At 45.4% G+C, this 27,944-nt stretch overlaps 1 long non-coding RNA gene across 1 annotated transcript in view; it reads left to right on the forward strand.

Moving 5' to 3' along the window:
• Positions 1-695: 695 nt before the first annotated feature.
• The window catches only part of LOC112545670 (uncharacterized), a 144,834-nt gene continuing 117,585 nt past the window's right edge, over positions 696-27,944 (forward strand). The window contains exon 1 of the long non-coding RNA XR_003089204.2: positions 696-1,352. This is a non-coding gene — a long non-coding RNA (uncharacterized LOC112545670). The remainder of the gene's footprint in view (positions 1,353-27,944) is intronic.

Below are 27,944 nucleotides of genomic sequence, written 5' to 3' on the forward strand. Positions count from 1 at the left end.
TTGCACAATGCTTGAGTCCAGGTTACCAATCATTCCAGATCGTTCTGTATCAGTGTCCCAATTTTTGTGTCATCTGCAGACTTCTGTCAGTGATGATCTTGGGTTTTCTTCCAGGTCATTCAGAAAATGCTAAATAAAGTAGGCCCAAGACCCACTAGAAACACACCTGCATACATTTTAAGACTTATCAGCCAGCTTTTACTCCATTTAATGTATGCCATTTGGATTTTGTATTGAAGAAAGGTTGGGAGGGAAAACAGTCTGGAAATGTATTGGCCAAGGTTACACAGCGGTTGATTGGTAGATCTGGGAAATAGAATCCACATAGCCACTAGGCCATACAGCTTGTTAATCAACTTAATCTTTTATAGACTCAAAACTTCAAGTTGCAAAGAATCCACTTCCCTTTGAAGGACTTCTGTCATTGTTTTCCAAAACTCCTACGTCCAGCTGATCAAAATTTGTTATTCAAAAATTTTTTGTGATGAAAAAATACATTTTTTAAAAAGGCTTACAACTTTCCTGAAATGCTTTCTGGCAAATTTTACATTTTGGTATTGAAACTGAGACTTGGACATTTTGAGCTTTGTTTCTATTTTTCATCCTCTTCCTCCTTTTTTCCTCGTGTTCTTATTTTACTAATTTCTTCTGCGTGAGAGAAGATGACACCCAGTGATTTTTTGGGTTTTTTTTTTTAATTCAGTTTGCCACTGTGTAACTTCTCAGAGATTTCTTCAGTCTTGGAAAAGTTACTGTGTGTGAGAGAGGCTGTCAACTCCACCTGGGAATGGAAAGGGTTAAGATGGCCAAGTAGGCCTATAGACTCCACAGGCTGCACCTGAGGAGAGCCAGGGAGCAGGGAATTGATTGTCAGCAGGTTCATCTGGGCAGGAACAGGAAGGGCCTATTAAGCCAGAAAGCTGGTAACAGACAGTGCTCCTGCTTAGAAAGGGCAGCCTTTTCCTGGGCAGAACGAAGAGGTTTTATAGCTGCTACTCCAGGGAAAGGGGAATTCAATGCACTCGGAAGCAGTCCAGGGACGGAGCAGCGAGAATAAAGCCCAGAATTGCTGGTCTGAGGCTCCTGGACTGGAACCCAGAAGAGAGGACCGGCCCTGCTGCCCTCCCAGCCACGGGAGGAGAGGCTGTGACTGAGCAGGCTGCCTACAGCTGCTGCAGGAAAGACTTGCTGTCCCCTGGAAGGGGAGGACCCTGGCCAAAGGGCTGAGTCATGGAGAGGATGCTGCAGTTCTGAGAGTGAGCGAGGAGCTGCAGAGGAGGCAGACAGAGTGGTGGCGTGCGACTGGAAATGGGCTAATCCCCAGAGCGGCCAGGGGAGGTGCCAGACTAGCGGTGAGTGGGGCGCCCTGTGATAGTGGTAAAAGGAAAAACGGGGAGGAGGATGCAATGGAGAAAGTGTGTGTGTGTGTGGGGGGGGGAAATAACATTCATTCAATTGCATTTGGGGAGGATAAGACAGGGCTTTTGAAAATATCAACAATTAAAAATCAAAACCCTTTGCTCCATTTCAAGCCCTGACATTTCAACCTTTGGAAGCTTGTCATAGAATAGTTTTCCATATTCCAGCCATCTCCACCCATAAAGTCGATAACCTCTGAAGGTTTTTCATACATGCGGTCCTATTAAATCCATGCAAATGACTTTTCATTCCCAGTCAGCAGACTGCTACCACGCTTCTTCTTTAACAGCACACATCCGTGCCATGTGTTGATCCTCCAAGGTCTACAGAGGGGCAGGGACCAGCCATGATATGTGATGAGAAAGGAAGATGATGGTGTAGAAGGACTGCTTTCACACTAGCCAGCTTAGGGACAAAATTTCCACACAGAGTAGATCTGTCTCTAACGAGACATACTGGGCTCCCTCCGTGCACAGAGCTCCCGCTGTTATTAGCAAGAAGGCTGTGCATGTAGAGAAAGCAGAATAGCATTAATCAAGCAGGTTGCTGCTTGGGGCTTGAAAACAGCCACATACCCCCCCAGTTTTATAATATGGGGTATGCCAGATAATGATGGGCCTCCTGGGTGCCATCGGTCAGCCCTGGATCCTGTGGAGGGCACCAGGTTTGGTGGGCAACTTGTAGGGAGACACCCATAAAAGGAGGTGGGCCTCTGTAAGAGGCTTGCCTTTCCCTTCTTAAGGGTGAAGAGATTGTGGGCCAGGCAGCCCTGTACAATTAGCTGTGTCCTGCAGAGAGCAGCAGAAGATGCTCTGATTAGGGCTTAATTTTGTTTGCTATTTGGAGCGCTCTTGAGGAGCGCCCAGGAGAAATCCTGGGACCTGGTACTCTGTGGAAGAAGAGCATTTACCTAAATCACATTTTGAGTTGGAAGGACTTTGCTGTTGGCCTAGAGCTTGCTGGGCAGTGGGACTTCAGAGGCCAATTGGGAGAAACCAGCTTGGGGCCTCACCAGTTATAGCTGGCCTTGGATACACCAGAAGAGGTGGAATTCACTTATCAAGCTTAGCCAGAAAGCCCAGTTGCCTCTACAAAGGGAACGGTCTGAAGATCATAAAAGGAAACTGAGGCAGAGTACCACAATGTTGGCACTTGCCACTAGGGGGCACTGTGGGTGGGAGGCATAGCGGGACAGCCTCTGTGTCAGAGGTCTTGTATCTGAGCTCCTCTATGCCACTGAAGTGGCTCAGTGGAGCTGTTCATAAATGTCACATGCCATCTGGTGACTCTTCAAGACCCACCCACCCCTTGTTACACAGAACTCAGGGCCCATCTGCTCCCAGTGCATTACGTAACATAAGGACAGCCCCGAAGAGTTGACGGCCGCTTGCTTCAGCGAGAGCCCAGCACCTGCAGCACTGTCCAGGCAGCAGGGTTCAGCAGCAGGAGAGATGGTGTACTGGTGACACAGTGAGCAAGTCTACTGCATAGGCTTCCCTGCCTCCGAGACACCTGGCAGGCCTCTGATTTAGGTATATGGGGTCAGTGGCATAAAGAGCCTCTTTTCGCTGATGGTGGCCACAACCAGCTGCTTCAAGGCAGCATAAATCTTATTTCATTTTACACGTCCCCAGTCCTTCACACGCCCTTCCATGCATTTCCACTGCAATGGGTGAGTATACGCAGGCCTAAGGGAGGACAATGAGCCAGAGCGTGGCCCCATTCCATGAGTTTTGTTCCTTTCCAGCAGCACAGAACAGTCAGAAATCCAGCTAACCATCTTGTGTAGAGAATTCCCCAACTGGTGTAGCGCTGCCACGCTATGTCACACCAATCCCAGAACAGGGGCATATGGAGGCTCTCACTTGCAAAGGAGTGTGTCTGGAATGTCACTGCTTTCTGGCAATCACTAGCTACCAGAATAGCCCACTGGAATTCTTGGCAGCTGGGTACACACTAGAGCAGCCCTAAAGCCACTCTGCATTGTGCTGGAGTCTAAGCGTCCAATTGGCTGGCCCTAGAACCAGATAAAAGTGATATAAAGCCTCCTTTAGCCTCCCCCAAGGATTGGGCCCACTTACATCACTTTGCAAACAAACTCTGAATTGGGCCTGAAGACTGAAGTTTGAGGCTGAACAAGAAAAGAGAAATATTATAGTGTGGATAAGTCAGCGCCGGAAGGAGGGGAAATTAATGGGTTAAAGAGATGGAGGAAGATATAAACCATGAAAAGACACAACTTTTAGGTTACCAACTTGTATCTAATTTATGCTCTTGTGTTTCAGAGCATTTCCCTGGCACAGAGCCTATAGCTAACAGATGTCCTGTATCAGCCTATATCCCTGGCAGACAGCCTGTATAAGTTTGGAGATGAGGGATGGGAGGGCTGTTTTGAGCATTTGCGTTAATATTGCTGACGGCTCAATTCCATCATTAAGTAACTACCCTTAAGGAAAAGAGGACTTCATAAGGAGGGACCTCGTAGAAAGCTTATGAAATGTAACAGGGTTCTATAGAAGTTGCTCAAAAATCCTCTAAAGTTGTAATAGAAAATGGAAACCCTTTCCCAGGTGTTTGGACTCATCCCATGGGATTGTAAAACAGGGATGTGACTTTTCTACTGTCTTCTATATGAAGGTCCAAAAACCTTAAACAAGGCAGTAGCTTTTAATGGTAGAAAGTCAAAAAAGTTGAAATTAGAAATAATTTATGCCTTATCAGCAAGGACTGGTTCCCAGTGGAACAGTTTCCCAAGGGTTGTGAAGGGAAACACTCAGACTTTAAATGAAGAGCAGAAGGATAAATCTAGTTCAAATTCAAGTTTTTGGGTTAGGTGGAGTAATCACTGGGTGATGATCTCTGGCTGCTAGTCTATGAATCCATTACTGTTTTCTAGCAGACTCTCTCAAACCTTTCCATAAGAGTTGGAAATAAGACTGACTATCCTCCAGTTCATCTGAAAGCATACATTGCCTTTGGGTAGGTTGTGGAATCCCCATCTCTGGAGCTATTTAAGAGTAGGTTAGATAAATGTCTGCCAGGGATGGTCTAGACCATACTTGGCCCTGCCATGAGGGCAGGGGACTGGACTCGATGACCTCTCGAGGTCCCTTCCAGTCCGAGTATTCTCCGATTCTATGAAAGCTACTGCCTGTAGGGACCATTCTCCTCCAGTGGTGGGTAGGCAGGAGGCCTCTGGCTGCCTTCAGTACTTGCCTTCTTATCCTTAAGACAAGGTCCCAATCCTGCACTCCCTGACTGACTCCCACAAACAGTATGACTTCGGTGGCAGTGAGGGCTACCAACCAGACAGACTGAAGGAGCAGGTCCAAGCTTCATTATTCATCCGACAGCAAAAGCATTTTTGCTTTGGCTATGCCTGTTTAGACCAGGGCAGAGCCTATGGAAGAAGCCTTGGAAATGAATAGGGGGAGATAACTACTTCATAGAATTCTTAATCTCTGGTGGAAATTAATAGCCACTTGTAGCTCTGATACAATTCTAGAGCGTGGCTTAGCACCTCTCTTAAAGCTATCTAAAAACCAGTGGAACAGGTTTGAAAAGTAATTTCCAAAAAACCCTATGTAATTTATTTAGATAATCATGGTTTCAACTCAGCTGGATTTTACAGGGTTCCTAAGGATTTTTTTCCCCTGGAGGAATGTAAAACTTCTTGACACTTAATTATTCTGCAGCAAAATTATTGAGACCTGCCAGGAAAAATGCAACCTTAAATCTGTCCCCAGCTTTGGCATCATTTGTGGCATCATTTTAGACTGAGCATTATTGATAGAAAATGTCACGCTTCCTTCACTCTTCACTCCTGTCTTCAGGCTCTAATGTGTTGCTTTCGTTGGTGAAACGCTGTAAGATAAATAGCTATAACAGTTTGCCAATGGTAAGCCAACCTTTTGCAGTGACTTTTGGGTGCCTGGGAAAATGTTTTCTTCCTTTGACTCATTGTAAATCTCTTTCCTTTGACTCACTGTAAATCAACAGATAAAGGAATAAATCCACCTTCACTAGTTTAGTAGTGCTTGAGAACTGGAGATACTTTGGCATCTTTGTCAATGATTATATCAGTAGCCAAAATGTACAAGACTTGTGCATGTTTAGAGTTCCAAACTGAATTGAGAACAGTATCTCTAATACCACTGTAACAGAACATCTGGAAATGGAGCTCGAAACAGTTTTCCAAGATGATGTGCCACTGCTACAGAACTATTACACTTCTCCCTCACAAAAACAAAGTCTGTGGAGAGTGTTATTTTCCAGATCTTGTCATTTCTGAAGTCTTCTTTGGGAGGGGGGATAAATATTTAACTACAGCTAGTCAAATTAGAGACTATTTATTAAAAAATTGTATTCCTGTTCTTGGCTGCAATTCAGTAAATTGTCCAGAAAAGGAAAGACTCTTACCAACTTGTTTGTTACTTGAAATTGTTCAACAAATATTTACTTTCATTAACCGTTTGCTAATTGCCTGGACCAAATAGCTCTTTGGTTAGTCAAAAGCTGGCATTTGCTGTTGGAGCAGAATGGTTTGATTTCTCATCCGTAACCTTTCTAACAGGCTTCCTCCCACAAGGAGTTTGCATTGCCTTTTACTACTTGGTTGAACAAATTTTGGACAGACCTAGAATCTGCTTTTGCCAGGACTGATGTGAATGAAACTTTGCTCATGATGAATCTTTATGAAACTTGTAGAGCATGCACATGGCAGAATCCACCTGACTCAGAATTGATGCATATGTTGATGAATTTCCTTGAGTTTCTCTTCTCTCTCTGGCTACGTCTAGACTGGTATGATTTTCCGCAAAACTTTTCCGTTAAAAGCATTTGCGGAAAAGAGCGTCTAGATTGACACTGACTCTTTTCTGCAAAAGCACTTTTTACAGAAAAGCGTCCGTGCCAATCTAGATGCGGTTTTGTGCAAAAAAGCCCCGATTGTGAAAATGGCAATCGGGGCTATCGGGGCTTTTTTGCGCAAAACAAATCTGAGCTGTCTACACTGGCCCTTTTGCGCGAAAGCTTTGTGCAAAAGGACTTTTGCCCGAATAGGAGCAGCATAGTATTTCCGCAAGAAGCACTGATTTCAGACAGTAGGAAGTCAGTGTTCTTGCGGAAATTCAAGTGGCCAGTGTAGACAGCTGGCAAGTTTTTTCCACAAAAGCAATTGCTTTTGTGGAAAAACTTGCCAGTCTAGACACAGCCTCTGTGTAATATATATTATTGCTCACCTAAAATGGTTCCCGTCTGAGCCAGTTCCTACAGAACAGTGCATCCTCTTCCTTAGAGCCCCAGCCACATACTTCAGTCCTTGCCTGGAGGGAACGGCATGGAGCAAGAGGATAATTCAGTCTGCATGCTCATTAGGAGCCTGGTTTCAAATCCTGAGGAGGTAGTGTTACAGTTACAGGTGCCCCTCTGTGTAGTGTCTCTGTGTACCCTAACTCGCTTCTAGGGCCTCTTACTCTGAGACACGTAAAGGAGTCATGTGAGTCATCAGGATCTGGCTGCAGTCCCTTGTATCTGCCAACTGCTCAGGTATGCAGCTGGACCTGGAGGGAGTTGTGTTTCTTCCCATTTTCCCATTCTTTCTATTAGGAGCCCATGGCCAGTGATATCCCAGTCAAGAGGAGCATTCTCACATCAAGCTTTCAGGACAGAGCATAGGATTGGGACCCAGGAGACTGCGATTATGTTCCTGGCAAGTCACTTCCCCTCTCTGTGCCTCAGTTTCACCATCCATAAAATGGGGATAGCAATAGTGACCTCTTTGAAGTGCTTGGAGTCTAGGGATGGAAAGTGCTGAATTAGAACTAGTTAATCTTATCTGCAAGTGGAACAAAGCATTCCAGATCACCAAACTGTTTACACGTGTCTCTTGCCTAAAGCCTTACCATCGTACCATATAGCCACTTAGGCCTAGCTTCTCCGGTGTCCCCAGGGATGCCCTGTAGCTGGTTCTAGTCTGCCTGTCCCCGCCCTCCACAAAAGACTTTCCTTTGAAATCAGCAATTTCTGTTTCTCAGCAGAGAGCTGACTGTCTTAAGCCATCTCTTTCTCCCGGCATGATCAGCTCCTAGGGACAGATGCTAAACCAAATACAGAAAAGCTCATCCCAACAATCAGGCCAACATACAGGAGTAATGTATTTTTACAACACGCTCTGTGTGTCTCATAGAGGAGTGTCAATGGGGGTAGATCTCTCTGATAAACTTCTCTCAAAAATGAGAGCCACAACATGACCTCTGCTTTTGTGAGAACAAAAATGGTGACTACAAATAATTGTGCCTGCCAGGAATGGTGGGTAACACTGATACATACAACTGTAACAAGGCATAGCCTTCCCTCCCATGTGGTACAGTACTTCCAATTCCCTGCACAGTTTGTTAGGGGACGCAATGTTTGTTGTGAAGTGGTGCAAATACCACAATGGAACAGAAAGGATTAGAAGAAAGTGGCAAGCTCGGTTACAGCACCCAGATGTACATGGAGGTTAGGCCCAGACCGATTTAGGATGAGGCCCAGCTGGGGCAAAGCTAGGTGGTGGTTTTAAAGGACAGATGTAAAGGGGTGCATTGGGCTCACCCCAGGAAAGTGCAAAAAGGTGAGTTCTCCGGCAGCCAATCAGAGACCTTGTTACAAAGGGCTTCTGGGCAGGAGGCGTGAGGCCTCTCCTCAGAAGTAGCCCTGGGGAAAGGTCGGGGGAGAGGAACTCGGCGCGGCCAGGGGGGTGGAGCAGTGCCAGAGGGGGTCCTGGATGTGGGACGGGAGGGGCCACTGAGGCAGGGAGCAGGAGAAACGGAAGCGGGATGTGGTGGGGCAGCAGCCCCCTCTGGCCAGGGAGGGGTTAAAACCAGGCTGGAGGGGGCCTGCGTAAAGCCTTCCAGCCCGAGAGGGGCATGTGGGGAGCCAGTGATGAGGTGTGGCCTATACAGACTGCAGCTCACCCCTGGGGCGAGGGGCTAGGCCTGAGGGCTGCAGCCACAGGTGCACTGAGTGGCCCCGCAAGGGGGCAGCCCCAAAGGGTGGGCTGTGCCCTGAAGAGGGACAGCAGCCCAGCGAGCGATGCGGGTGCCAGAGAGACGGGGGAGGCTGGAGCCGCGTGCCGATGGGCGAGACAGCAGCGGGAAGGCGGCACGCTCCAGCCCAGCGAATTCCCAGTGTGACCAGCAGGCGGCGGTGAGTCGACCCCGCTGCAAGGGATGAAAGAAAACCTGAGGGGAAATTGGTTTGTTCTGGGCATTTTTTTTTTTTTTTGAGGTAGCAATTTGCTGGGGATGCTGGGGGAGAGCCCTGTGGGCCGTACCTCGGAAAGAAGGGTGAGGACAGACCAGGGAAGACAGAGGTGGTGGTGGAGCCTCGAAGAATGCAGCTATCATTTCGGGGGGGGGGGGGAGAAAAGGGGCTGTGAGAAGGCTACTGCCAGGCTGAGGTAGGAGGAAACTCAGGAAGGCAGCAGGAAATGGCACCGTCAATAGGCAAGATCTGTTTGTTCAGAGCCATCTGTGGGCTGGAACCCAGAGGGCCGGCCTGGAAACCCCTACTAGTCATGGGATAGGGAGGTGATGAGAAACCTCCCAGTATAAGACTCGTGAAAGCCCTGGGATGAGAGGGTGCAAGGATCACATTGCCTAAAGGCAGGGCCAAGCACCTGATGTAACAACGTTGGACCTGTGTGTGGGTCTCTTGGCTGCCCCTGAGGGAAGCCGTATGAGGATCCAGGCCAGAGGGTCAAGTCACAAGAAGAAGCAGGCTACTTCAGCAGCTGAAAAATGTTGGTAGAAACGTGCTGAAAATGGTAAAATGTTTGTGTTTCAGCTGAAAATTATCAGTATCTAATTTTCTGAAGGAAAAATGTCGAGGGAAACAGATACTTTGTAAAAATATGCATTTTTATCAAACCAATTTTCCATTGAAAAATCCTTTCCGTGTTAAATTTTGGCCAGTGCTAATAACCATACTCTGTCCTAGGGATGTAATAGTGTAGTCGATTAACCGATAAGCAAAGCGTATCAGTTACTGCTATAGATTGCATGCATTTCCCTCTCCCCTTCTCTCTGCCAGTAAACTTTTTTTTAAGCAGGCTGGCCAGCAGCCTGGCTCAGTCGTGGCTCAGGCTGGATCTGGGACCTATCCCCGTTTCAGCTCTGCATTTCAAGTGTATTAAGAGCCAGGAGGGTAGGCAGCTCAGCTCAGTTCTGGCTTGTGCTGGGTCTAGGAGCTCAGACCCTCCCCTCCCCCAGACAGGCACTGTTGCCACCCTGTGCTGCTGCCTCTTTCTCAGAAGTAGCAGCACAGGGTGACAGGCAGCTGGTCTGCAAGGGGAGCTGGTTTTTAAACTGGCTCCCCTCACAGACCTGCTCCCACCGGGCACCCCGCACTGCTGCCTGTAGTACAATGGCTGCTGGTCCTGCTCCTGGGGACTATAGACTAGTCGACTAAGCGATAAAATTTCATGAGGTTACTCAACTATTCAATTAACTGATATTTAACATTCCTACTCTGTCCCAGACAGCACAGTATCAAGCCTGTTTTTCCACATGTATCTAACCTTTGCCGCCATTGTATATGTTATCCACACTGATGCAGTATATCTTTGCTGACCTAGGGAAAAGCTTTCTTGGATGAGCATTTTAATAATTAAGGGCCCAGTCCTGTAAGGGATATACAGGGATACTCATATACCTGTATGGCTCCTTTGCAGCACCAGGAAGCTTGGCCCTGACCCTCTGGTTGGCTTCATAGATTTATCTTAACTTAATCCAGACTTTTGCACTGATGTTGCCTCAGCCTCCCTTCAGTCCACACATATCACCACCTCACCCCTGGGTGGTGGGGTTTTACACCCCGGCTAGCTGAGGCTCTGGGGTAAAATGGAGCGAAGCTGTCATGCAGCTGGTAACTTGCCCACTTTGCAGTGAAGGAGGCAAAATCAATAAATCGTTGCTGCTAGTTAATGTCTTCCCACCATCTCCCTGCTCCCATTCATCCAAAGACAGCCAGCTCAGTTTAGTGTAGCACTCAGAATTGTGGGGTATGCCCCCAAAATCTTGTTCACTCACTCACACACATGCACGCAACAGTGAGGACTTTCCAGTGTGGCAGTTCACACCCAAGCTAGACTAAGACCTGTCAGTCTTGCCAGCTTACTCTGCAGTTAAGACATGAGCAGGAGTTTGGCCACATAAGATATCCACACTGAAGTTAATGTTGTTCCACACAGACCTCTGGGTGTAGCATACCCTGGCATAGCATGATCGGGGCCTTAAAATTACACAATACTTGGCTGCTAATTAAGTGTTGTTAAGGGGATGGGTAGTTAACTTGGCAGACTTGTGGGTATGTAGCCAAGTCAGCTTTTCAGAGACTGAAGTTATTAACTACAGACTGTCCTAGATGCAAACTCAGATGGTTATATATGCCAATAAATTTCCATCATCACTTTGTTTCTTTACTTAATGTGTAACATGTTCTGCAAGAACAGTTTAATGTGCATTTAAAATGTCATTAAGTGTATTGTCTGGCATTCACATATCTGTATATAGAGACAGAATCCTTATTGTACTAATTGAAAAATAGTCTGATCATGAAATAAAACTTCTTTGTAATAAGTATGCACAAGAGACCTCAGCTAAAGAGTGAATCCATCTTTCCAGAAAAATTCAACCTAAGGCAGAAATCGACAGTGGCAAACTTGAGCCTAAAAGGCTGACATTTTACCATGATGTTATAAGCAACTGAACCCCAAGGATTATAATGGAAAGAGTGGGGCAACTTCAATACTAGACATTGCAATATACTTGGGATGGGATTTCAAAAGTGTGCAAGAACATTAGGCACCCAATTCCCAATGAAAATTTTGGTGGTGATCTCCCTTAGGCAACTTTAAAATCCCACCTTCTACCCATAGTATGAATTTTCATGACTGTATTTAGGAAACCCCTTTCCCTCCTGCTATGTCCCACAGCTCTGGATGATGCTGGTGTCTTTGAGCTGCCATTTTATTGATGCTTCCTCATAGAAGGCTGCTTTCCCTGCATCTCCTGTATTGAAATGTTAAACCACTTTATACTGTTCCACCACTGGGTGGTGCTGTGTGTATGAGAGACCTTAGTTTAAGCTAATTTTAGCCATATCTGCCAGAGCATTTATGAATCTTTTAGGGCATGTCTACATAGCAGGGCTGAAGCTGAAATAAGCTAGGCAACCTGAGCAACGTCAATTGCGTAGCTTATGTCGAAATAGCTTATTTCGGCTTTTGGCACTGCCTAGACAGCAGGAAGTCCGAGGTAGAGCACTCTTCCTCCAACTTCCCTTATCCCTCGTAAAATGAGGGTTACAGGAGTTGGAGTAAGAAGTCCTCCAGCTCAACATTATTTTGACATTCTGTTGAAATAACTGCTTGTAGTGTGCACATGGACTATGTTATTTTGGAATAGATGACGTTATTCTGAAATAATACTGCTGGGGAGATATAGCCTTAGTGAACACATCTGGTGTGTATCATGCTCAGACTCTATAGAGAGTCCATAGCTGGTACAGGAACATGGTATGGTGTCAGAAGTAAGCCAGTGCTAAAGGGAAACAGAATTTGCAGCTCTCATCAACATGCCACCCTTCAATGCCTCAACTTTCCACTGACAAACCTTCACAATGGACTGACTAGAATCAATATTTTGCAAGATTTCACATGGCAAACAAGCTCCACAAGGAAACTGGAGATCTACAGGTGTCCTCTTTAATAGATGCTAAGGAGAAGCAGGCTGAGTATCTCTAAAACCTTTTACTTTACTGAAGACTGGCACAATGACTAGAAAAAGGTTCTGGCTTTATTTGTTTCATACTTTAAGCCACATTTTTCTGAAATATATGAAAGGGCATGTTTTCACCACAGAATTCAAGAACCAGTGGGAAAAGTTGAATGATTTGTAAGAGCTATACATACATTGGCTAAAAACCAATATTTTTGAGGGGGTGGAGAGATCGGAAAAATGCAGCACATGAAAACATTAGACAGGCTTGTTACTTTGTTAACATCTGGTAACCCTTCAGAGCAGCTACAATAAGCCTAGCCACAACCATACAACAAAGCAGTCTGACCTGGTCAAACAGCAGAAGCGACTTGTTAAACTTGAAATTAGCTTAACAAACAACTTGCACTCTGAATGCAAAGCTTTTGTTTCTTATATGTGTTGTATCATGCAAGCAAGGTAGTAACAAACTTCAGCAGGTCTTTATTTACCAAAGGTGAAACCTCTTTACAAAGCTGCTGCTGCTCCCCTCTGAGCTCACTCAGCCCTGGCTCATCTCCTCCCCCCTCCTTCCTGATTCCTGTGCTTCCAGATTCCCAACAGCCAGTGCTCCAAGTTCTAATAATTACAAGCAGCATCTAAAACACCACAATATGTAATCAAAGAACCACAGACCAGAAGCCTTCTCAGCTGCAGCATAGTAACCATGATGGGCTTAATGAGAAACATGGAAGAACTCAATGGAATATTTTGTGATCCCAGTACAAATAACCTTGATTAAGCTCTGAACCATACAGCATGCATGCACCTCACAAGATTCCTATCCTGTTACATCATGAAATGAAAACTGAGTTAAAGGGAATATAATGGATTGCCTCAGCTTTGATGCTAATCATATTATGTGCCCCAGTGGTACCAGTTATAAAGAAAAATGGGGAAAGTATGAATCTGTGTGGCTCTCAAGACTACACGAATCAGTTAGGAGGAAAATCTATGCTCTCAACTCTGGATGATTTCCACCCCAAAGTGAAAGAACCATGAATGGGCCAACCAGATCTTACTGATGCCACCATACCAACATAAAGAATGAGGTATCTGCATGTGAACATTGCAAAACTAATAGTCCAACACCAAGAACCTTTATCGCCTCTTGCAGACTAGCTGCAGATTTATGCGAATTCAGAAGATGTTCATAGGGGATTATTTTTCCAGGTATATGGAAATAATGTACTTGAAAGACACAACTTGTCACAATGTTATCAAGAAATTGAAGTGCACTTGTGCTAATTTTGATATTCCAGAAGAACTAGCGACAGACGATGGACCACAATTCACTTCAGCAGAATTTGTCATTCTGAAGGAAATACTATTTTGATCATGCCATAAGCAGCTGACACAATCTACAAATAAATGCAGAGGCTGAGGGCTGTGCAGACAGCCAAGAAAATCCTACAGCAGGAATCTCTTCTGAGCTCCAGATAACACCAAAAGAAGCTACTGGATATTGTCTGTGAGATGAGCACTCAGGTCTTTTTGCAAAGGTGAAATAGTAGCCCTCTGGGGCATCTGGCATTGGCCACTGTCAGACATGATAATGGGCTAGATGGACATTTGGTCTGACCCAGTATGGCCATTCTTATGTAGTAGTTCTGTCTCCAAAGTAGCCAGACAGGAAAAGTAGTCAATTCTGTTTAAACAGCAAAAGGAACTTATGAATACTTTTTTTTTTTTTGGGGGGGGGGGGGGGGGGGGAGTACAGCAGCTGACCCGCAGAACAGAACCTGGTTACTGTTTGTGTCAAATTGAATGAAGAAGGATGGACAACTCTATAGTAAAGAGAGAGAATTTGGCACCCAGATCATATGTGATCAAGACTAACAGTGGCTGGCGAGGCCAGAGCAAGGGGGAGGGGGGATACTTCCACTTCCCCAGAAGGGACAGGACTTTGGACAGAAGAGACGGGCGTCAGGCAGCCGGCCTTCAGTGCCTACTGGACCACACACATCTGTCATCTGGAGCACACTGCCCACGGTGGGAGGAGTTCTGGCTTCTGTTGTAGGAGTGGAAGCAGCATCTGGAGCCCCAGGCCGCTTTGACTTGCCAGGCTCCAGGGCAGTTACTACCTTTTCTTCCCTGTCCCCAGTTGGCAGATCTGAATAGTGGACAGGCCAACAAACCATTGACCTCTACAGTTTGTTCCTCAGAGAACAATCAATGGAGCAAAGTCTTCAGATGGCAGATTCAGAACAAGGACACTTAAGGATTCCAAACAGACCACAGCAAGTCATTGCAACTAATGGACAGCCAAATGATTAAGTTGTTATGCTTTCTGGACATGTAACTAGAAAAATGGTATGATTCAGACACCTTCAGCTCAAACTGATACTGAATTTCAGAGAGTGTGATAGTGTAAATTTTATAAATAGTAGGAATGTAGAAATTAAAGAGATGGGGAATTGAATGCTAACCTGTATTGAGCCACTGTTCAGCCACTAGGGGGTGCTGTGTATAAAATACCTTGTTTCAGCTAATCTTAGTCATACCTGTTAGTGTTACAGGGTTGTATTGTAAACACACCAGAAGTGCATCTCTCTTAAAAAGCTCTGTCCTATCTGGTACAGGAGCATGAAAGCAGCTGTAATGCAAGTTTCTTCTTCTGTCTAGGCTAACTTAACCATGAGCCATATTCGGCACCAACAGGCTGTGGAGATGGCAGCTTCCAGTTCAGTCAGAGTTCTTTTTATATTATGTTTAAGTCCTTTAACTCCCCCAAAGGCTAACGATTCTTCTTGCTATTTAAATGCAGTGTTTAGAATCCAGGTCACCCAACATTGCACTGTGCCCTTATGGCTACATCATGCTAAGGGCCATATGCCAACTGCCCCCACCCCTCAAAGTAGCTCAAGAAAGCAGTGTGACACCCCTCCCCCCCCCCCCCCCCGTGTCACAACACGTCCCTTGTTTCCTGCAGTGACCTGCTGTTCCACAACAGCAACTGGCCACTGTCTCCCAGGGAGGATCAGCTCTATTGCCAATAAGCTGTCAAGGTGGAGCCAAGGCATGGCCATTTGTCTACCCCATGCCCCTTTTTTCAAAGAGGTTATAGGAGGTGCAAGGAGATTTTTTTTAAACTCTCATTTCCCCCTCCCCTCCTTGCATGAGGACATAGACCAAGTCCATCAAGACCCTAATGTTTTCGGAATTGTTTGATTTTTATTGTATACACTGTGATTCCTTCGAATGGGAGAAGAAAGTTTGGGACTTTTTATTTTGGGCTAGCTACCTAAGAACATGCTTTTTGTCTTTTCAACATCATGATTCCTAATCTCAGCCTCTTGCCTTCTAACAGGAGGTCAGCCATGCCTTTTAAGATGCTGAGATCCATGACCTAGTGAAAGAATTTTCTGCCTAAAGGGCTGGAAAGATGACAGACACCCAGATGTTGCCCTGTGAGTTTTTCAAATGCAAATTTGCTCCATGCTAGGAGAATAACTTCAAACAAAAGTGAGGTACAAATCAGGGTTGTCTCCTGAGAATACATATGTTACTTGCAAAAGAGCAGAGAGAGCAACATTAGCTAGGACTGATTGTGCCTTGACTGGTTAATTGAGGTTCAAGTGGAACATCGTAGATCCCAGAAGCATCTGTTGTGGGCAGCAAGATGCACAAATATTCTTGGTATTAGCCTAAAATTACAAAGCTTCTGTAGGCCATTTCCAAGCTATGTTTTAGGCTTTGAAAGAATTGGGATTTTTTTCCATGTGGCGAGGGATTCCCTAAACAAGCCATGTCAGAAATGTGGGACTGCAGAGCACTGATCTGACAGTGAACATAAATAGAGGTTGTGTTAAATATTTTTATGGCTCCTTGGGATTGGAATTTCTGGGTACTGCACTTTCAACTAACAGCTGTAACATTAGTACTTAAAGACCGGACATTGCTAAAGCTCTTTGTTTAAACAAACTGCATGGGTGGGTGAACTGCAGGCTTCAATGCACCACTGAACCTCAGCCTTGACCGGGTCAGCCCACAGTCTGGAGAAAAGAAAGTAATAAAGACTTGGTGCTCGTTCAGGACTCTGGAGTGCAAATCAGAAATAGAGATGTGGGTTTTGTAACACCAAGAGAGAGCTAAGCCAAGATCAATTGGGCTGCATGTGACCTTGAGAGAGATCTCATTACTTAGGGCTGACAAAGCAAGGCCGAAATGCACCTCCCAGCCCACAGTAATGCTATTACATGTGTATGCTTGTGTCTGCCAAATACGAGGCAACAGACCACTGTATTTTCTAGAGCAACTTTCAGGCCCGCTGTGCCCTGACATGCTTTGCAGATTTGAATAGTGTAAATATAAATAATATTGAGTGAAACTAACAGAGGAGAGAGAATGTTTACAGATGACTCTTCCAAATCGGGGGGGTGGAAGGCTGCTAACACACAAATGAAGGCAGGTTGGAGGACAGGAATTTTAGAGAGGGTTCTTAGAGTAACATTGCAAGATTGTGCAAAGAGGCAGAGAAGAAATGTTTGCTGGGAAGGACAGCAGAGTGAGAGGAGCCAGGAGGCAGTCTGAAGAAAGTCAGTTGAGAGTTAGAGGTTGGTTTGTAGCAGAAATCAGTGCGATGACACCTGCTGGGGCTATTTGAGGCTGAATGGATTAAGCTCACATCACATTTTCAATCAAAAAAGGGAACGGTAATTGTGAATAATTTAAGAACTCACTTAAAAACCCTCAAAAGCCACAGTCCCACAATGAGCAAAAAGGCAGCTGTAAAAAAAAAAATATGTATATAACGGACTGAAGAAAGGAACAGTTGGGAGGAACAAATATCTTTCAGAAGGCAGGAATTACAGAAAATTGATAAGTGAATGCAAGGAGAAATTTGTGTCCCTCAAAGTTAATGACAATATGAAGGCGACTTATAAAAATATATTAGGAACAAGGAGAGGCCTGACAATGCTATTGGTTCATTACTAGATGAAAATGATAGAATTATCAATCGTGTAGAAAGGGTCATCAATAAATATTTCTGTTTTGTAATTGGGGATGGGGGGGGGGACGGACATATGATATAGTCTCATCGTATGGTAGAAGTCTCTCCTTCTAGTCCACTAGCATCTCTGGAGGAGGTTAAATAGAAGCTACTGAAGTTAGACTCCTTTAAATCATCAGGGACAGAAAATTTTCATCTGTGTTGTGAAAAAGCTGTGTGATGGGCTACCTGCCCACATAGGGCTTTAAGTGATTAATAGAGCCCTAGAGAAACTGTGGAGGAGTCAACCAATCTGGGCTGGACAGGTCCATATAAGAAGGGGTGCCAGGCAGAACCGCTTCAGTTGCTCCCTGGAGCGAGAAGAGGGAAGGCGCTCTGCCTTGCAGGAGGAAAAATGTGATCGCCTTGGACAGAACTGTGCTGGGCAGGATCAGAGTAGCAAGATCAAGATCCTAAGATGGGCAGGCTGAATTTCCCAGATAGGGGCAGAGAAGGTGCTAGGGTGGTAGAGAAGTAGCCCAGGGAAATAGACTGAGGAGTTGGAAGGGATGCAGCAACTTCCCCTTCCATGCCTCAGTTTCCCAGTCTGTGAAGGAGTAATAATACTGCCTCCTTTGCAACTTGCTTTAAGACCTTTGAGTAAAATGTCATGAGAGTTTGGAGGTGTTAAGATGCAGTTTGGAGGGATGATGGTTGGAGTGGCCTTATCTATTTTCATTTCCATTTCATGTGCGCATGTATGAGTGTCACTTTAAAAAAGCACAGTAGGCGGCAGCAAAACTGGAGAATCATAAGTCACCCTAATGTAGGACCTGAACATTCATGTCTCTGAGGATGGCCATTTCTATTTAGCAAAACCATAGCATTATTTTTAGTATTACTTGGTTGCATGCTCACATGTCCTAACCCCATTCATCTCCACTGATGCTCTGTGTATGGCACTTCCTGTGCAGTGCAGATGCTAATGTGTCAGATGGGGGTATGTGTGACAAAGCAAGAATGTCCAATGTAAATTATACATGCCATCTTGAGAATAGGTAGGGCTTGCGGTAAATGTAGGCCCTTTGGGTGTCATCCCTCCATTCATAAATCTGCTGGGAAAATAATGAGCCTAGAATGTCTTCGTGCTGCACATGTGCTTAATGTAATGATGCAAACCCCGTTGAGGTACTTACCATATTGAAGGGCTGCAGAAGGCAGGTTGCATACAATTATGAAGGCACCTAAAAGGAGAATATGAATGCAAATAGGAATGACCTTTCACTTCAGAGGGATTTGCTCTTAACACACTTGGTCACCAGTGTGAATTAAGAGGGAATGTGCTAGCTTGTGCTTAAAGGCCCAAATCGAGCAGTGACCAGGCTCTAAAGAACTGCTCTTTGCTGCTAAGTTAATTTGGGTGACTGGCATCCATGTCTGAGAACCCAGTTTGCAGGATGGCCACTCACACCAGGCCTCAGCCAAGTTCTACTAGATAGTGTGCCTTCATTGGCACTGCTGTCCTTGGGTGCCTCACTAGGGCTCTGAGGGACATCTCCCATGATTCTTTGTGCTGCACTAACATGAGCTGTTCTTGTAAGAAAATGTGCCTTTCTGAGCACATGGGGGAATTTTGGGAAGATACTGGAGGACTATCCACACGTGATTGGTTTAGCCTGCAGCCACATTTCAAAGCAGATGCCTTGCCATCCAGAGTGAAAGGAGAAACCAGGCCTCAGTTTACAGCTCTGGCAAGGCCAGCTGGAGCCTGGGTTTAAAGCACCACCACACTCATGTGAGAAGGTTCTAGGTGTGGGTGGGAAAGGGTTGCAGCAAAAGTCAAGGTTAACTGTGCAAGAAAAATGGACCCAAAATGGAAGGCCGTGTGCAGTGTCCCATAGTCGAATTGGTCAATATTTTCAAACCAGCCTTTTTGTTGTGGGAAACTTTCTTTGACAGTGTTTGACATTTTAACTTTTTTTTTTTTTTTATTTAAATCTTTCATTTGACTTTTTTTTGGAAGGAGGGAGGAAATTGCATCATATGTCTCAAAACAGGATATTTGGTAAATAAATGTTAAGTGTTTTGAGAACCTTTTCCCCTAAAGAATCAGACCGCTATAGAATGTACCGTAGTGATACGATCAGAAAGAACCTCCCTGGATTAATTGTGGGATCATTCCCGAAAGTCCACCTCACATAAGCTGTAGCCACACGGCCCGGTAAGGGTGGGATCGGACTCAGGATGGCGCTCAAGCCTGAGTCCCATAGAGACTCTGATCTAAGCCCTGTCATTTTGCAGTGAGAATACCAATCCAGCTGCAGACCTGAGTTTGTGGACATGTTAGCATGGTTGTGGGACCTGGGTCCAGCAGTTGCCAGCCCCAGTTTACAGGGCAGTGTGGATGTTCAAGCACTGGCTTGGAAATAACAAATCTGCCAGCCCAATTCTCACAGACCCAGGCTTAGCATGAGGTGTAGCTCCATAGTGGTATGATGCCTTCTGTCATGGCGCAGGACCCATTCAAACAATAACAATAGGCTTGTATTCAATAGCACATGCTCTTTTTCTCAGAAGCCGTTGTTGGAGCACCAGGGATGCCTGAGTCTTACGGCCAGCCTTGGTTGTGGGCATTCATCTCCTTAGTCATTCAATTGCTCCTTGCTTCTACATTTCCCCGACCCTTCCCGCAGGAGTGCTACATTTCTGTCTTGTTATATTTATGTGGTGATCTGAACAGTGGTTTTAACAAGGGGAGGAAATTAGTTGGCATATGTGACAAGAATGACTGACTGTTTGAGGACACAAAACAGCCTGAACCAGACCAGTGAAATCCTATTTCCACCCTCCCCCCTGCCATCTCTCCCTCTCCATTTGTTCTCGCACAGAACAGCGCTCTTCATCTCACTGTGGCAGAGTCAGCAGTTGGTATCTCCTAGGCGGCATGGTGCTGCCAAGCTTCTTTTATTTGCATGCAGATGTGGCTGACTAAGAGAATCAAGCCCTGGATCTTGTCTGTCTATGAGGCCTTGCCAGCATGAAGCTAGCAAGGCAGCCGTGATCAAAGAGCAATTGGAGCCTGATGAATTAGAGTCTCCGGTCTCATTCTAGGAATTTGAATACAGAGGGTCACTTTTTTCTTACTGTGGCTGTTTCCCATCAAGGCAGGGAGGTTATTTGCATATTCTTTCCTCATCAGTCTTCTGCTGCTCAGGGAGCCGAGAGCTTCTCTTGATAGAATATAAAAATTCCATGCTGGTTTTTCATATGTAAAACAAATTGTATTTCAGCCATCTTCTCTATGTACCCAGCAGAATAAAAATATCATAGGCAGCATCTGAATCTCAGCTGCTTTTCCATGGACATAGCATGATTCCTAACAGAGCCATGGTTTGTTAAAGCAGAAACCCATCAGTCTCCTTTATATTTTTTTTAACATGGAATAGTTTTCTTTGTGTGATGCTTTCCTGACAGTCCTCCCATCCCCAGGATGAAGTACTGCATTCAGGTGAAATCCAGAGTCTGATGGAAACCCACAAAAACATCACATCTCCCATTTCAGGACTGTAATGCTAAGATCCTCTGATTTAGTTTCCAGGTCAAAAAAGGGAGGGTCAATAGTGAGCCCTCTGGCCAAGTAGGGAGTTAAGATGCCTGGGTCTGAAGGAAGTCTCTGTACTTGACAAGAAAGATGGTAACAACTGTGTGTTTAAGGACAGAGGACATGCAAATTCACAAGTGAACTCTCAGTTCCTATAGGCACCAGGGGTAAAACTTAATCTCTAATTAATAGGGGTTAGGTGTTGTGCTAAGGGAATGTTATGCCCTAGCTGCTTCTGAAGTAGCTGATTTTGCTGCATGCTAGACTGGCCACTGGACTAGATAGATCAGTGAACTGGTCCACTCTGGCATCGCCTGTGCCATGGAAATACATACACTCAAGGGCTTCTTCATATGTGAGAGAGAGGCTGGTGTTGGGGAAGAGATGGAGGGATCTAAAGACTTCACAAAGGGTCTTTGGCAGTGTTCCTTCTAATTTTTTCCATCCATAGATGGAATAAACTTGATGTGCACCACCAGTAAAAACTCATGCTACCAGCTGTGGACACTGTGGGTATTCTGCTAATCAGCTGGATGGCATTTGAGTATTTCTTAGCTGGCCACCCAAGGGCTCAGCTTACAGGGAACTCTGCTCTTTGTGGAGTTTCTCTGGAGAAAAGAAATTAAATAGCCTTAATGTTTTGAAGGCCATTTACAAAATATCTTATGGGAACTATTAATAAAAATCCCATTTTCACATTTGGATGTTGGTACAAATGTGTTTGACATTACCTCTACCGACTATTTCCTTGTGTGTGTTACTTTGAACAGTGATGCATTGGAACTACTACAATCGGCAGATTCCCTGTAGGCCTGGCTAACATACACCAACAAAGACATTTTTTTTTTTCAAAAAAGTCGTGGGATGGGGCGGACAAAATAAAGATTCCTACCAGTCCGAAGGTGCAGGCAAGCCTGTTTGTTTTCCCCTTTGAGCTCTTGGTCATTCCTACTACAACTATCCTAAACTGCAGTAACTGTAAAGTATGATGCACTTAGAATCGAATCAGGTGGGCTTAACCCAGAGGAGTTTCCTTGTGGGAAATGTACATGTTTTCCACTGGGGGAACTGCAAAGCAATCACTGATTGCTCTTGATGCTTTGCCCTATTCTCCAGTCACTGCTACACCTTTCATTTAAGAGTCAATGTTCTGTGTTATGAGTAGAGCCTCAAACTAGCAAGCTGGAGACGCAGAGCTTCCCTGCACATCATGTTGTTCAGTAATTGTTCTGTGGAGACCTGGGTGGTACATGCTAAAGGCTCCCTAACACACGCATGTATGGTGCACCAGTTAAAAATGCAACATTAGTGCATGTGAGATATCACACCCCGGTGGGCACATAGGCCTTGGCTCTATGGTGAGGCTAAGTGTCTGATACAGACTCAACCAGGTGATGAAATGTGATTTGTGCAAACCACTTAATGTGCCCGCCTCAAATTTCCCATCTCTTAAATTGGGATAATAATTAGAGTTGGTTTGGCAAGTTGCTGGGAGAGCAGTCACTATGGAATGCCTTTACTTTTTTTTTTTTTAAGAACAAAGATTTTTTTGGCTGAAAATTTCCAATTGTGGATGAAAAGTCAAGTATTATGATTTTTGAGGGACAGTAGACTCTTTTTGCCAACATTTTTCATTAAGTCAAAACCCCAATTTTCAGTCGTCAGATGTATTTATGGTGGTGGGTGTGGTTTTGTTTTTTGTTTCTCTTTTCCCCCTCCCCCATCCTAATGCTTCCTTTCCAAGGATGGCTTCAAGGCTGACATAAAGCTCATCTTATGAAATGATGTGAGGTCCTGGAATGAAAGCAAACTATAATTTATTATTAAAAGACTTCTGGCTGAGAACAGCTGAACAGAAACTTCCCCTTTTCCATATGTATTTACATGGCCTACAAACAAACACAATGCTTGGAATGCTGAATTTTTTCCAAGAATAATTTTCAGAATTCTCCTTTTTCCCCCCCTCACTCTACTTCTAACATGCAGTAGAACTGCATCTGGGTCCATGCACCCTTTCTAATACACAGTCACCCTGTGGCAATGACACTTCATTGTAGGCACGAAATTAGGAGGATTCAAGAAACAAGAGCTTCCAATACCACACATACAAATGTTGCCAGAGGGAAACTATTTCATGAGAATGGACTGTAATTCTCTGGGGAAGAATCAAATATCTGACCTCTGTGCCTCCTACTATTATCATCTGTCTCCTTCTCTAAAGCCATAGGGAGAAGGACAACTCATTTGGATCCTGCTAGGGATGTAGATGGAGCAATGGTGATTCCAAAGCAGCATTCCTTCAGTCTCCTTACCCTCTGGGACTAGATCTACACTAGAGCCTTTTTTCGGAAAAAGCTACACAAATTGCATTCTGCAATATTTTTTCTAATTGCTTTTCTGGAAGAGGTTTTCCTGCCATTTGGCCCCGTCTAGATGGGGCTAAGTGGTGGAAAAGCCTCCTTTTTCGGAGGAGCCCTTGTTCCTCGTAGAACAAGGCAAAAAAAAGCGGAAGAGGAAACGTGTTCCCTGGATGTGGTGGAGTTTTTCCTAGATACCTCTGGTATCCCAGAAAAAACATAGTCTAGATGTACCCTAGGTCTTACAGTATGGGAGGGACTCGGATGCAGCCAGGCAGCTAGCTGTTGTCCATTGACTTGTTCCTCCACCATGGAGATCCAAGGGACTTTTTTTCCTCATGGCATTTTGCTACTCCAACCCAGGACTTGAATTAGGGAGGAAATAGTGATAATTTCCCAAGCTATGCCCACAAAGCATGTCCCACCTACCTGAGATGCCAAAGTAAACACCAATGAGCAGATGTTAAAAATATCTTGTGCTCTGTTGGGCTCTTTGAGCACATGTCCCTCTCAGCTGCACCCCTGGGTCCTTTTCGTTTGCTTGCAGCAGATTTGGGGTGGTGGGAAGGGAGTGTTGTTATTTCCCAAGCACCAACCATGGATAGAGCCAAAATCAGATGCCAGTTACAGTAGATGCCGAAGACCTTTGGTATTTGATTTCTTTGCTCATCAGGGAAATAGCTCCCAGTTCCATGGAAAACTTCCTTTTTAAAATTGAAAACCAAACACCCTGTGACGGGACCAACCTGCCCCGCACTGAGCAGGAGGGAGAGGAGCCCGTTTATTGGGTAGAGCACGCTCCTCCCCCACAGCCCTACTGGGCATGCTCGAAGTGCAGCCTCACTATAAAAGACTGCCGGGCTGCTCAGTTGGGGCAGACCGCCGGGGAGGAAGGAGCTCCTGCCCAAGCTGCAGGCCCGCCGTCGGACCTGCCGCCAGATTCAGAGCCGGAGGGACCGCCACTATTGCTACTACCAGCCCCGGGGCAAGCACGCCCCCAACGCCGCCGCCGGGGAGGCGCCCGCCCCACTGCAGGAGACGCCCGTTGCGCTGCTGCCCCAGAGACAGGACCAGCTGACGTGGCCGCCGCCGCCAACCCCGCATCGCCAGGTGGGACCTCCGTTGGCCACAAGGCTGGGGTAGGAAGCAACCCAGGGCAAGGGGCAGGGAAAGCCCCGGTGGGCTCAGCACGTTCGGGGAGGACCCCCTGCTGAGCCAGTGGTGGGAACCACCCACCACCATTAGGGCCTTGGGTTGGGGGTCCGGTGGAGAGGGAGGGCCCGGACCCCCCTACCCCAACCCCTCAGGGTGTGGACTAGGCCTCAGGGCCTGCTGGGACTGTGGACTAGGCCTCCGGGCCCGTTGCGGCTACTAGACTAGGCCTCCGGGCTGGTGGCTAACGCTTTAATCATGGGAAGAAGGGAAAGGGGCAGGGAGGACCCTGCCACACACCCAAAAAGTGAAATATTTAAATTCTGAAATGCTGCTGCAGCATCTCATGAGATTTGTAGTTGGGTAGAGAGCCCTAGGCAATAGTGGAGAACTGGTCAGTGAGGAGGGAGAAACAGTAACAGGAAATTTGGAAATGGCAGAGATGCTTAATGACTTCTTTGTTTCAGTCTTCACCGAGAAATCGGAAGGAATGCATAACATAGTGAATGCTAGTGGGAAGGGGGTAGGTTTAGAAGATAAAATAAAAAAAGGACAAGTTAAAAATCACCTAGAAAAGTTAGATGCCTGCAAGTCACCATGGCCTGATGAAATGCATCCTAGAATACTCAAGGAGCTGATAGAGGAGGTATCTGAGCCTCTAGCTATCATCTTTGGAAAATCATGGGAAACAGGAGAGATTCCAGAAGACTGGAAAAGGGCAAATCTAGTGTCCATTTATAAAAAGGGAAATAAGAACAACCCAGGAAACTACAGACCAGTTTAACTTCTGTGCCAGGGAAGATAATGGAGCAAGTAATTAAGGAAATCATCTGTAAACACTTGGAAGGTGGCAAGGTGATAGGGAACAGCCAGCATGGATTTGTAAAGAACAAATGATGTCAAACCAATCTGATAGCTTTCTTTGATAGGATAACGAGTCTTGTGGATAAGGGAGAAGCGGTGGATGTCATATACCTAGACTGTAGTAAGGCATTTGATACGGTCTCGCATGATATTCTTATCAATAAACTAAGCAAATACAACTTAGATGGGGCTACTATAAGGTGGGTGCATAACTGGCTGGATAACCGTAGTCAGAGAGTAGTTATTAATGGTTTACAATCCTGCTGGAAAGGTATAACTAGTGGGGTTCCACAGGGGTCTGTTTTGGGACCGGCTCTGTTCAATAACTTCATCAACGATTTAGATATTGGCATAGAAAGTACGCTTATTAAGTCTGCAGATGTTACCAAGCTGGGAGGGGTTGCGACTGCTCTGGAGGATAGGGTCATAATTCAAAATGACCTGGAGAAATGGTCTGAGGTAAACAGGATGAAGTTTAATAAGGACAAATGCAAAGTGCTCCACTTAGGAAGGAATAATCAGTTTCACACATACAGAATGGGAAGCGAATGTCTAGGAAGGAGTACGGCAGAAAGGGATTTAGGAGTTATAGGGGACCACCAGCTGAATGTGAGTCAGCAGTGTGATGCTGTTGCAAAAAAAAGCAAACATGATTCTGGGATGCAGTAACAGGTGTGTTGTGAGCAAGACACGAGAAGTCATTCGTCCGGTCTACTCTGCGCTAATTAGGCCTCAGTTGGAGTATTGTATCCAGTTCTGGGCACCACATTTCAAGAAAGACGTGGAGAAATTGGAGAGGGTCCAGACAAGAGCAACAAGAATGATTAAAGGTCTAGAGAACATGACCTATGAAGGAAGGCTGAAAGAATTGGGTTTGATTAGTTTAGAAAAGAGAAGATTGAGGGGGGATATGATAGCAGTTTTAAGGTATCTAAAAGGGTGTCCTAAGGAGGAAGGAGAAAACTTGTCCATCTTGACTTCTGAGGATAGCACAAGCAGCAATGGGCTTAAACTGCAGCAAGGGAGATTTGGGTTGGACATTAGGAAAAAATTCCTACCTGTCAGGATGGTTAAACACTGGAATAAATTGCCCAGAGATGGGGATGCCACAACCTCCCTAGAGATATGTAGGAGTAGGTTAGATAAATGTCTATCAGGGATGGCCTAGATAGTATTTGGTCCTGCCATGAGGGCAGGGGACTGGACTCGATGACCTCTCGAGGTTCCTTCCAGTCCTAGTATTCTATGATTGATTCCATGGCACCCCAAGGCCAGCAACTGCGTAGTAGACCACCTCCCCTCCCCAAGAAGGGAGATTGGGTGCGTCATGGGAGATCTAGTTCAACCAAAGGAGCTGGGTCCATAGGGCAAGAAGAAGAGTGTGAGAAACCTGAACTAAGTCCCTGGGCATCCACATGCCCACACCCAGATTGCCCCATGCAGAACTCTCTCAGCCCCTACCTGCTGGCCCCTCCACCCTAAGTGAGCCTGCCTTCCTACACCTAGTGGACCTGGCATGGAGGGGCAAGGCCCCGGGGTACTTCTGGGGCAGGACTGGTCTTTGTGTTGTGTCAGTTGGGCACAGCCTCACCACTGAGTCTGTGTCCCCGGCAGGAGCGGCACTGTCATCTCCCATCTCTGTGCACCCAGTAGCCTGTGTTCCCCAATGCCATGCTGGAGTCTCCATGTTTATTTGACAAATAACATTTGCAGAAATGTAAAATAGTGTGCATAGAATTTTTATTTATTGGTGCAGAATTTTTGTCAGAATCTTCCTGATTACCTTTCTTCTGCTCTTCTGTCTTTGTGAATCTCCAGTTTCCTTCCTCTGGCCCCTCCCACCGCAGGGCTTCACTCCACCCCATTCTTCACCTCGCATGGCCAGCAGCGAAATAGTCAGTAACTGCTCCTCGTCACCGAGTTTTAATGTTGACCTTCCAATCAGATTAACAAGGATCAGACAGTTTTTCTCTGAGTCACTGTCCTTGTGTCTTTGCTGACTCTGGCAACCATTGCTGTATCCACTACATTTGGTAGCCACAAGAGAGAAACTTTATTGATAAAGGAAGCTGAGACTCTGTACAAGAGGCATATTTCTTTTGGGTTATACAGTGCAATTTGGAGACTGGTCCTGGTCTGCCTGTTACATATTTGGCACCCTTGCACTGAGCAAAGATACCTGGTTGCAGTGAGGTTAATTCATTAAGCCTCATAATGAAGGCTATATTGCATCCATCAGACCAAACTGCTAAAAGTTTTACCTTTCACGAGTGAGAATAAATATGTCCTATCTGCTCTTGCAATTCACTCATACATCTCCTCTCTCTCTCTCTTTCTTTCTCCCCAATTTTTTCCCTTCCTTTCTAAATAAAGATCTGCATGAAGCTAGGAGAAAGCACTACCAATGATCTCATTTACATCCTCAAAATAAAATACAGTCTTTGCTGATTGGCTATGAACTGCAGTTAAATCAGACCCTTCACAAAGGTGATAGCTGGTCATTACAGAATATTTTGAGCTCAATTCTAAATTGTCTGCAACAACTAGTAATGCTGGATCCAGTTTTTAGAAGCTGGTGGCATTCTGTGCTGAATGAAAATTTGCTGATGCTAGAAGAAGAATGCCTGCCTTCCTGGATAATAATTATGTCACTTATGTTAATCTTGCATTATTTATGCTTGAAGTGATTGCAGCTTTCTCTGTGGCACTAATCTGCTGTTGTCTCATAGGTGTTGCATTTGAGCATCAAGGCAATGCTTTTCCTCCCATTTTCTGCAAGGATGGGCTATGGAGTGGGAAAATGCTCACATTTTCTGATG

The sequence above is a fragment of the Pelodiscus sinensis genome, chromosome 6 (assembly GCF_049634645.1).
Source record: "Pelodiscus sinensis isolate JC-2024 chromosome 6, ASM4963464v1, whole genome shotgun sequence".
In the NCBI taxonomy this organism is placed as follows: domain Eukaryota; kingdom Metazoa; phylum Chordata; order Testudines; family Trionychidae; genus Pelodiscus; species Pelodiscus sinensis.